General features: G+C 36.4%; 1 long non-coding RNA gene across 1 annotated transcript; it reads left to right on the top strand.

The window, feature by feature from the left end:
- Nucleotides 1-2947: 2947 nt before the first annotated feature.
- Nucleotides 2948-5950, top strand: LOC134813062 (uncharacterized). The gene is made up of 4 exons (XR_010159993.1): nucleotides 2948-3006; nucleotides 3604-3683; nucleotides 4783-4934; nucleotides 5505-5950. It is a non-coding gene; the product is annotated as an uncharacterized LOC134813062 (long non-coding RNA).
- Nucleotides 5951-12466: the final 6516 nt, after the last annotated feature.

The raw sequence follows: 12466 nt of genomic DNA, 5'->3' as shown, positions 1-12466 counted from the left end.
TAGATAGATACTGAGGGAGAAAATTCATGTTTGTAAACGCGCGAGCGCGCATGGCCCACTGCCCAGACTATATCAATGGACGGGAGGATTAAAGTACTTTCATACACACCAGCATGCTCATTGATGCCTTAAAATGAAACTAAGACAGGGTAAGACATACTCCTATCAGATCCACCATAAGTTAGATACCATAATAATCATTAAATGTGTCTAAAATGAGGAAGCTTTGACAAGTGCGAGTGGTTCTGGCAAATTTTGGTATAAAATGGGCCCTGAGATCATATTTTTCTCATTAAAATCACATATATCACGAATATTTATGTGTGTTGGGTGTATCCTCATTGGTATCAACCATTTCAATCATCTAGAGCAGCTTTCCTGATTCTTTATCTCATGAAAATGGGCAAAAAAGCTCATAAATAGTCCAAAATCGGGGGGGGGGGGGGGGGGGGGGGGGGGGGGGGGGCCAACCATATTAAAGTATATTAAAGTATATCCCCGGGTCAAAATCGGAAAAAATCCTACATTTTAATATACTTTAATATACCTACAATTAGTAGATTAGAAGATAAGCAAATTACTGGTCCCCTGAACTCATACTTCATATATTTTGGCTCATAAATTGGTCAAGTATCAATATCTTTGAACAAGACTAACTTTACATGAAAGGTAAATCTAATCTATACATTAAATACAACAAAATTTTTCACATAATTTTTTATAATGTAGGTATATTAAAGTATATTAAAGTATATTAAAGTATATCCCGGGTCAAAATTGGAAAAAAAACCTACATTTTAATATACTTTAATATACCTACAATTAGTAGATTAGAAGATAAGCCAGTTGCTAGTCCCCTGAACTCATAATTCATATATTTTGGCTCATAAATTGGTCGAGTATATGGTAAGTAATATGGATTCAAAATTTTAATAGAGAAAATGTAGGAATATTAAAGTATATTAAAGTACATTAAAGTATATTAAAGTACATTAAAGTATATTAAAGTATATTAAAGTATATTAAAGTATATTAAAGTATATCCCCGGGTCAAAATTGGAAAAAATCCTACATTTTAATATACTTTAATATGGTTGGCCCCCCCCCAAAATCGGTCATTTTCGCCGCTTTAATAACCTCATTCCTGGCACCCAGAACACTTTGGGTACCCAAAACATGATTTTTCGGATACCTCAGACCCCTAACTAGCACATGGAGCCAGAAAGAACAGCATGTAGGGACTTCTAAATTTTCATGGTTGAGAACCCAATGTCACACTATTCGTTCATTAATCCTGCTTTCACTGTACCACATATTGTACTCTTGGATTCGTCCGGATGAATTACTTTTAAGCATTAACAATTAATGTCTCACGATTAAAGAATAACGAAAAGTCTTATTGTGGAATTTATGCATTTCTTATAATGATACTTTCAACTTTTTCAGTTTAGAATTCTACAAAATAAGAAATCTTTCTGAAGTAGCTAGTCCTAGGCCCAGGTCAAGATCCTTAACTATCTAGCCATCTCCAAGCCGACCAATCACACAAGATTGCCCAGTTTGATGTATCAAACTTTTGTTTTTATTAGTTCCATACGACCAATAATTGGTCGTTCACACGCAAATAATTTCCAATTAGCAAATAAATAGTTTTTCTGCCGCGCTAGTTTTTTATGGTCGTATGGCGACTGAACGACCATATTTTAACTATCTAGCAAGTGCCGCGCTTGTTTTTTTTGGTCGTATGGCGACTGAACGACCATATTTTAAATTTGGCGCCAAATCTAGCTAGTTAAAATTGGTCGCCCGATTTGACCAAAATTACTATATAAATCCGCAATTCTGTAAAAACAAGTTCAGTTGTCATGGTGACGACCAAAACTGGGACAAACAATCCCTCTCCAGCTATAGTGTCTGGTGAATGGTGATAATATAAAGCGGTATTTTAAACTTTAGCATTCAAAATTGTATGGATTCAAGTTGGTTCCTTTAGTCTAGATTCATTTAGAAAATTCTCGAAGTTTGAGTGGTACAGTATTATTAGGGTTTGGCTTAAGGAAGCTTCACATCGACCGATTTTCACAAATCAATTTAATATTGTAGCTACAGCTGTCATTATCCTTTACCATAATTACCTTTTAATTCCCAGGATGTGCTCATGAAATCATCTTGAACAGTGCAAGTGGGAGGGAGGTGAGTCCAGCCACATACAGGGAACTCATATGTTCTAGGTGAAGTAAGCTTTGCATCCTAGAATCATCTAAGACCACAGTGCTAGTGTAAACACCAACAGTACTTCATAAGGCCCTCAATCGGTATAACGAGTTGAGGGGCGCATGTTAAAAACATGGTGGTGGACTATATAAACTGCTTGAAAAATATATCCTTGCGTTTCAAATAAATCAAAGAATTATCAGAAATTTTTTATCTAATTTCAAAATTTACAATTTCATACTCATCTGGTAATTATTTCAATGGATACACTAAGCACTGTTATACTCTAGATGATTCTAGGATACGAAGCTTGCTCCCCTGCACGTGGCTAGACTCACCTCCCTCCCGGATCCCTCTGGAGAAACTAATAATACTGACACTTAACCATCGGTATCATATGACATATATCACTTACTATGCCAGTTTATCAAACGCACTCACTGCCTAGTAATAAGTTTCTGAATGTAATAATGTACCATTAGTCGTGAAACTGAAGACATGTCGTCTCATTTCACGACTACTCAATTAACTTGAAGTTTAATTGTTTATGATAGACACACCGAGACTGATATCACTCTCACGAGGCTGAGCCAGCCGAAGGCTGGCGAGGCCGAGATTGAGAATGACTTCACTCTAACGAGGCCGAGCCAGCCGAAGGCTGGCGAGGCCGAGTGTGTAAAAACGACCATCAAAAACGCCATAGGCGACCATTTCAAACTAATCTTGACCTGGGGTCCTAGGTGGACGAAAAGAATTAGGAAGCTTCCAGTATCGAAGATTGCCCTCATCTACGTAAGTTCCGAATTTTATGAACTTCTGGAATAGTCATTTGGTTACCAAGATGTGATTTGGTACAGCTTCGGCTGGTGATACACTTTCTCTGGCACAGGACTAACCCCCCTACAGCATGAGCAAGTATAGTGCCTTGGCACAGTGTGGCTTAGGGTTAATGAAAAGGAGATTAGCACCTCAGGCCATCCCAACGCCGGGAGTGACCTAGCCTCGTATCTTGTTGTTGTATGTACATGAGTAGATTAACGATAAACATCAAACACGTGCCAATTAATTGTCTGTGTACATGAGTGAATATTGAATGTGAAATGTATAATTAGGGTTTGATGACATGCTTTATACCCTCCCCCCCCCCTCTAGTGTGGAAATTATGCAGAGAAAACGTGTGTCAAAACGCATGTCAAAACATATGTCAAAATGTTTGTCTTGGGACTTATTTCATATTTAACATAATTCTGGCAATTATCATACAATTCCGTCCCTAGAGTCACTAAGTCCAAGTCTATTAACTTTATCAGTCACGTAACCTCGGGACACTCCCCATCACGGGTAACTTGTAATGGTAACGTTGTCATGGTAACAGAAATGTGTTTTCAGGCTGAGCAGGAAGCTGTACAACAACCGGTCTGACAAGTTACAAGTGGTGAACCTACATCACCTAGAATCTAGATGTACAGGTTCGTTCATTTACTGATTGATAGCTATTTTAATGAACTTATTTGTTTAGATTTATGACGTGTTTCTCAATTGACAATTTTGTACCCTCGAGATAATGAAAAATGCAAAATTCTATGAAGGATTCCTTTTTTTAATGTTCAATTACATAAATGAAAAACGTAAGTTGACTAAATCGCTGCCTGTATTTGGATTATTTGAAAAAATCAATTTGGTGTGACCACAGTACCATAAGTCGCACTGAGCATAAAACCTGTGAGCGAATCACCATACTTAAAGAGTGTGTGCCAGCTCATGTCCGTCTTCATCTTCTTCCACGGTTTCTTCCATTCTCCAAAACCAATCCCTGCCCTGCTGTACGGCTGGACCATTCCTCTCACCTCTTCACAGACTAAGTCCCTCTCAGCACAATCTAGTTCCTTGTCTGGTCTCCAAACTCTCCCTGACCTGACTTGCGGTTAAATCGCCCTTATCATGCCATCAAAAAACTGCTGGTAGGACTGATGGAGTATCGGACAGGCTGCTGATGGGCAAGGCCACACTAGATGGTTGACTAAATAAGCAGATTTTACTCAGTGTATGGCCTACACCCTGCCACTTCCTCAGAAAACTGTTGGTGTGCTGCCTCTGCTCTAATCCACCGACCCAGGAACTTGATTGGCTTTTCCGCTACGTTTGGAATCACCGCTCCCCCTAGACACAGACTTTCTTCGACGCCTCCACTTCCACTGTTCTCTTCATACCATTCTACTTTTCATATCCTTCATCCGGGCACATGTCAAACAACTGGATGGATGATCACATCATTAATTATACGGCACTAATTGGTGATATAATTTGACCCCCTAATATAAATAATTGGGGTTCCCCTTTGTCGTGCAGCCCTTAAATGGTTCATAACTTGGCTAAATTGTGTAATCAACTTGAAATTTTGGGAATCACTTGAATTGTTATACCAAATGTGTCTGTCAACTTTGGAGTTCCTAGTATAAAGTGTTCTCGCTTTATGGCGACAATAATCAAAACTAAAAGGAGAGGGTGACGTGCCACACCCTCTGAAATCAATGAAATTTGGCCGCTAGACTGAATTTAATATTTCAGTTAACAACTCTACCTCGATTCGATGCAGTGGGAGAGGTTGAAGTTGACGTTCAAGCAGTCACCCTGGCGAACAAGAAATCTTTCAGGCCAAGAGGTTAGGTGACTAGAAACTCAATCACTATATCCGTGAAACTTGTCGGGAGCACTGTCATGTGAGTTATTTTACCTTCTAATTTCCAATGAGCATGAAATTTACCCAGGTTCATGGAATGCACGAAAATGAACAAAAATTAAGAATCTCCTAAAACTAAAAGTGCTCAGAACGGTTGAAAACTGGCCGGAAAGCGTTTAGATTGGTCCTAGGACCACTCAAACCAAGTTTGGGGATCACTGCATGTCCACAACCGATGTAACCAATGTTCCAAAATGTTCCAATTTTGTCCCAATAGTTCGTTCACCAGCATGCGCTGTGACCATCATGGTCACGGCGCAAGATGCGCGCATTTTAAAATGGCGGGAACACATTTTAATTGCCACTGTACATTGTAGCTCTGCATAATGGGGTGTGTGGTCTGATACTTGATAGTAGACAGAGGTTATATTTAAAACATTCCCGGTGCCTTCAACTGTTCTTTACTGTGCATGCACTGACTATTTGATTGCTTAAAGTTAAACGAAAAGGCGAGCCTTCAAAAACATTAGTTTCAATCTTTTCATAGTTTTATGATGCAAATATAATTTGTCCATTTACATAACTGATAATACCCCCAATATCTTTTCAGTTGTGGAGGTCGGACCGAGACTGTAATCAGACACTAAACATTGACGAGGACCAATTACTCTACTCCTTCAATGATTAATAAAGATCGCTGATTGCTTTTACCAATGTATAACTAGTGTTAAAATGAAAGAGAACTTGTTGAGACGAAAGAGAAAAATGCACTCATTTATTTATAGTTTTATGTCTTGACAATGATATTCGAAAGCTAATTTTAAACACTGGCTCTGAACCCTTGCTAAATGATTTAGGAAGGTGTACGGGATAAATATGCCTGTAGACATCATTTTCAGTGGGTTTTATAAAGTTTATGATTAGGGTATATTTTGGGACTGAAATAAGCGCAAGACCTTCGACGTTTCTATTGCTACTGTTTTTTTAATTTAGCAAATATACAAACAAATTTTATACTGTCGTAAAGATAAAATATTTAGTTATCTGATAGAGACTTGAAAATTAAGTATTATAATAACCAAGCTAAAATATTCAATGTTTAACTCAAAAATTTTCACGCGTTTATGAAAAAATATTTAGTTCTGCGCGTAGTTTTTTTGGTCACATCTACTCGGCAAATTTTCGCCAATTTTGTTCATAATTTCAAAATGTTATTTAGTAGACAAATTACTTTCGGACTACATCCATATTGTTTATTTAAGTCTAAAAGAAACCACATTTATTTGACTTCAAAATTGTTCAATCTGAATACGAGCTAATTATTACGACGAAGGGAGGTCACAACACTGCGCGCAGGAGTGGCACAGGAGGCCCACATACATTTTGACGTTATCGTGCTACACAGTGAATTTTCATTACTCACAGTTAAAGCAACTTTTGGTAACAAATTTATCAAAACCAGAGACAAAAAATTCTGTGCCAACTCATGGCGCTTATTACGTAGACTAATAACATTTGTCAATACTTGACGAGTCCAACTCGGCGCGCGTCTTGGTAGGTTATAAACTTTAGTAGCAGTGAGCAGCAGTGAGCAGCAGTTGACAGCAGTCAGCAGCAGTTAGCAGCAGTTTCTTTGCACTTTGACCCTCCTGTGCCGCGCGCGCATCCAGCGTTTTGTGAATCCAAAATTATTAGTGATTGAATTAACGATATATTTACTAATATATAATATGTATTAATTATACATGGGCAATTCCACGATAACGGTAACCAGTAACAAAATAATAAAGTTTGGAGGTGGTTTGGGAGAGATAGAAAATCTTTAAGATATTTGACCATATTTTCAGGGGCAAAAAACCGTTTGTTGATATCTAGCCTAGTTTAAAAACTGTAGCGCGTCAAAGTTGGCTTAAATTTAGTGTATCTTTAGTGTGAATATCCAGTTATTTTCCGAAAGATTTTAGGGAGCTTTATTAATCGTAGAATTCAATATTTTATCCTGTATATCAACCTAGTGGGCTTCAGATAGAAGGCCAGCCTAATTTTGAGGGCCAAATTTCTTTACTTTTTGAGTGTCTTATGATCAAATTTTTCCTCTTCGCGTGTGAATAACGCTACCAAATAGTGAAAAATGTTTTACTGTGGCTACACTATAAGTCTGTTTGATTCGTAACTCTCTCTCTAACGGCAACTTTAGTCATCTATAAAGGTCAGAAAATTTCATTCGTTTTGTCACACTGGAAGTGCAAAAAGTAGGGGTAGTGTGATTCACAGGTAGCGTAATTCACAGCTTGGTAGTGTAATTTACACAGCGGAAAATTAATAAAACAAGTGGTTTAAATGCTTTGTTGTGAAATAAATTGTACTTTCAATACTTCCAGGGCAATTCCAGGGACCTATTTTCAACAACTGCCTGAAAGTGTTGGTAATTTAATCGAAATTAGGGTTCCGCCAGGGCAAAATGTGCCACTTTTAGACCTTAAATCGCAAAAATAATGATTTTTAAATGGATTAGGACATCAAAATTGATTTGAAAGTGTTTTATAGTCATTGTTAGGTCTGGGAACACTTATTTGAGTAATTTAAAGGCTTATTTTCAGAAAATATCAGCAATTTGGGGCTAAAATTACCTTATTTTCTTGTCATGTAACTAAATTTTGCTCAAAAGAGCAGTGTTTTTGCCCCAAAAAATTCTAATTTTTATCAAAAACCATGTATAGAGGTATCAAATTAAAGCTCTTGATGACCTCTTCACATTAAAAACACAAAGAAGTAGTTTAGAATTGATATAAGTGATAAAATGGTCTAAAAATGGATTCAAAAAGTTATAAATTTCGCCCAATTTCTGTCTAATCATGAACCTTTGAGAGCTCATAAAAAAATCATGCCACAATATTACACTGTTCATTTTTCTAGGATTACTCTAAATGTCCTATACTTACAGATAGATCAACTTATAGATGCTTACCAAAGTTAACTTGCAACTTATTTTTGTAGTTTGTCCTAAAAAATGGCAAAAAATTGCCAAAAAATGCAATTTTTAACAAAATATGAGGTAAAATTAATATTTGAGGTCAAATATCCATTTAATCACTATCAAAACCTTTTTAAACGTTATTTTGGGGCAAGATACCCCTAGAACACATGTTTTGTGGTATATCATACCCCTTAGTCATGCCTATATCTTATGTCTACCTCGCATGGGCGCCCGACCACTGTGGTATGGCAGTAGGGTGTAATCTACACCATTACCAGTATCTAATTGGACCGATTAGTAGTCAATTTAATTTAAAATCAGTAATAGTCAGTCTACTTCACCATTTTACAATAGCAGCAACCAAATCAAGAACAAGCAAACATCAATACAACGCACAAACAGAGCAACTGGGCAGAGTGTGAGTTACACTACGTCCAAATGTGAATAACGTTTACTTCCTATATTGTCCCTGTACTACACACATTCCACAAATTTATGTTAGGAAGGACATAGGAAGTTGAAAAAATGTGTACTTTATTGTGATCAAGCCTTATTGTAACTTCTGCTATTACACTGGGGCACGAATTGCAATTTTAAGGCAAGATTTCTAAAACACCAAATTATGCCTGTGAATAACGCCTACTTTTTAAAATGCTGCTCACATAAAAAGTATAAGAGATAGACATTAAACTTTTGTTGCCACATCATCACAAACGTTTAAACTTCATTCTGACTTTATATTATCACTAGTGTAACCCGGCCTACGGCCGGGATTTCACTGCCGCAGTTAAAAAGGGTAGGAGTAATTACCCGCTGAGTCAAAACCCGCATTAGGTGACCCAATAGTTTCTTAAACAATAATCTCATAATCAGTTATTTCTTGTGGATAATTAAATCATTATTAGCCATGAGGCACCACATTCCATCATCATAAGGTCTGAACACCGAGTATTACACCTCATCACTCTCGTCCTGAACCGCTTTCTATTTTTATTTAAATCGTTATAGAAATTAACCCTTGTTAACTCCGCACCACACCCGCATATTATATTTGAAAACACGCATAACATTGTCGTATGAACTCTCTCTCTCTCTCTCTCTCTCTCTGCAGTCCAAACAGACCCCAAACACTAACAGTCCTCCCTCCCCTAATAAGCTTAAGGTATAACATTACAGCAAATCTTCCGGGCTAATCCAATTATGACGCTACTTAAATGCAGCTATAACATATTACACAGTAATGAGAGAGAGAGAGAGCAAGCCCCGTAACTCTTGCCGTTCTGCTCAAGCAATTTTATGTAACATTTGTGGTACAAAACCATCAATTAAACCACTTACCACCGGCCGATTTTAAAAAAAAATTCCTATGGGCTTCATCAGAGTTTTGTCGGCACTATACCGAAAAAACCAGTCCCGTAACTATTACCGTTTTTTTTGTATAACCGTTCGGAAATTACACACAGACAGACAGACAGACAGACACACAGACACACACACATTCTGGTGTTATTAAGTTGATGCTGCTAATGTTAGCCTACAATTAGCATGCAATTAAAAGCTAAATTTTGTGCAAAGTGTGAATTACACTACGTGGAATTGCCCACATATGACTTTAGCTTCATGTTTATGAATACAACCGATAAAAAGTGCATTGGAATGAAAAACTTCACCCCCTGGCCCTCATCTTCCTCAAAATCTAAGCTCTCCACCCAAATCAGTCATAACACGAGGGAAGAATTCGTGAATACCTGGAAAGCTGCCAAGGCCTCCCCGCTAAAACTAGAATTCTATAACTTAATTAAACATGATTTCGAACCAGAGGCATATCTACGAATTATCAAAATACCTGAGTCCTGATGTTCGAAAAAGTCTGACAAGGTTCCGTATCAGCTGCCACAACCTCTGTGAACGAACAATATACAGCCTATTATAAGAGCCCAGATTTCTACTCAAATACTGGCAAGTGTATAATGCTATAGGACCTTAAAATAAAATTGAACCATACAAACTCGATTTATTTATTTTTCTAAAACTAGCATTATATAACATTTCTAAATTATCCCTACACATTTGTAAATAATTAGAATTGTGTAACTTAAATTATTTCAGAATTACAACTATAGTGTACTCAATACAGTAATTATCACTTTTGTATCCTTGTATCCTTGTATCCTTGTATCCTTGTATCCTTGTATCCTTGTATCCTTGTATCCTTGTATCCTTGTATCCTATTGACAGAAGTTTACTTTTGGGTGTCAACCTATTATTGTTATAGTATTAACAGGTGTTTCTGAACACTTCATCAAAACTTCATCATTTATAGTATGCATTTGCAAACATAGAGCAACAGAAGAATGGATGAAAGTACACATTCAATATCTCTTCCTAATCAAAAGAATATTACTAGGTTCTTCAAGTCTTTTGATGTTGCTCAGATTGTTCTTATCAGAGTAAATCAAACAAATTTTTTAGTAAATTCTGTCTTGCTTGTGCTACATAGCCCAGTTTTCGAGGAACTAATATATTCAGGAGCAGAAGAAATCTTATTGGACAATAGTTTGCAGTTCCCTGGGTCTGAGAATATCCTTCGTGAATGTTTGCTTTATTTGCATGGCGATACTATGAATATGGATCTAGGTACAATTTATTACTTTTATCATTTTGCATCTTTTTACAAGATCTCATCAATGCAAGAACAGTGTGAAGGAGCCTTTATGAAACTCATATCAAGTGTTGAAACATACATAAGATGTGTGTCAGAGTGGTTTTCAAATGAAAAAGTTCATTTGTACCAGGGTCTTATCACAAAGAATGGCAGGGAAATAATCAAGCTTTTGACACAGTCAAAAAATGTTCCAACCATTTTGAAGATAATGTGGTCAGAACGTGACACCAAAGATTGGTTGATCCCAGCAATTTTGCCGAATCAAGTTATGCTTGACATGTTTTTTACTGAAATGACAAAAAGTATTACAGAACCGTCAGACATACTTCAGCTGAAAGTAATCAAGGATAAGTATTTTTGTGATTCTGTCTCCTTATCAACAAATATAGATAATGAAAATGCTTACCATGAATCTATTGTAAAAGAGATGGTAAAAGTTAAAGCAGAGAGCAAGAGTAAACCGGCAAGCAGTATTTGTATTGTGGCCAAAGACATAGATTCTACTTCCTTAAAGTAGAAAACAAGTCTGAGAAAGACACAACCTCTTTATGTTTCAATGGAAAAAAATCCAAAGTGAAAGACGTATCAAAGTTTGTTCATGACAAAAAATTATTGAAATCTCTTCTATTTGCTGATGTAATGAATATTGCAAAGACCATTGAACAAGATAGTGTTCAAAATTACTTGAAAATAGACTTGATTTTTACATGGATATTTCTCAAGAAGCAACAGATGAATAGCAGCAGCTTTTCTCGGTTGTTTAGTAATTTCAATGATAAAGGCCTTTCAAGGGAGTATCTACTTGATGTGGAAGAAGTACTTTCTACTGCTGAAAAATCAATTCGCGGTGTTGATTTTAAAGACAGTAATGATAACACATTCTTCATATCATCAAAGATTATGTCACGAAGCCACGTTCAGAAATGTATTCAACAGAATGGCTGTATATTCCTTATTGATCCTGATGAAGTTTGCCAGTTTCGATTGTGCAAAATCATAGATCACAAAATCGAACTGTTTGTTTTACTTAAGAAAACAGCAAATGATCCAGTTGAAGCTTTCTCAGTGCCATTCAAATCGAATGATAATATTCATTCTAAAAATCTTGCTCACTTTTACCTACTTGCACTCAATAAAAGGGAGTATGTTGAAAACATTTTTTCTATAAAAATTCACACAAAAGCTGAAATTCTCGAGATAAGCAGCCAGTATCCCAATTTTGTTCTAAAAGTTATATATCAGCCATTAAAACAGAAGTCAAAACCATCTTCAATATCTCATATTAATTGTACTAAAATTACTATCAGTCAAGAAGAGAAACAAGAGAACTTGGTGATGAAGAGTCCATCAGTTTCTATAGTTCCAAGCAAAGAATCCTCTGGTGTTTTCATTAAGAGGAATTGGATAGACTTTACTTTCGAAGATGTGGTGCAGTTTATTTGTACAGGATATGACAAGGAACTTCACTTGAAGCATCAAAATAGTATTGTGAAAACCCGATTAGATTTTGCCTATCTTTGTATTGACCTTGTTTTTACCTGGGTACAAATTAGTAAGTCCCCATTTTTAAACAAATTTCACAAGCCTCTCATGTGTGCATTTGATCTTAATCCGATTTCAGCAATATTTGTCAACGATATTCAGGCTATTTTCAACTCAGTACTACAAAAAGCAGTTCACGTCATTTCAAAATGTGGCAATGAGAACACATTTCTTGTTTCAGCTACTCTTAAAAAAGATTACCTTCTACACCAAATAAATCACAATGGACACATTCAGCCTGAAACTGGAAGTTTATCCAATCTCTGTCATGTTAACAAGTGTCCTATAAAGAATCACAGGTTACAAATGAGAATCTATCTCAACAAATCAGATTGTGGTTTTTCTGTAAAGGTGACTCCTGTGGACATAAATATACATTCATCAAAGT

Source organism: Bolinopsis microptera, chromosome 3 (genome assembly GCF_026151205.1).
Source record: "Bolinopsis microptera isolate Bmic1 chromosome 3, MBARI_Bmic_1.0, whole genome shotgun sequence".
Lineage (NCBI taxonomy): Eukaryota > Metazoa > Ctenophora > Tentaculata > Lobata > Bolinopsidae > Bolinopsis > Bolinopsis microptera.
This window is presented reverse-complemented; position numbering and strand designations above follow the sequence as displayed.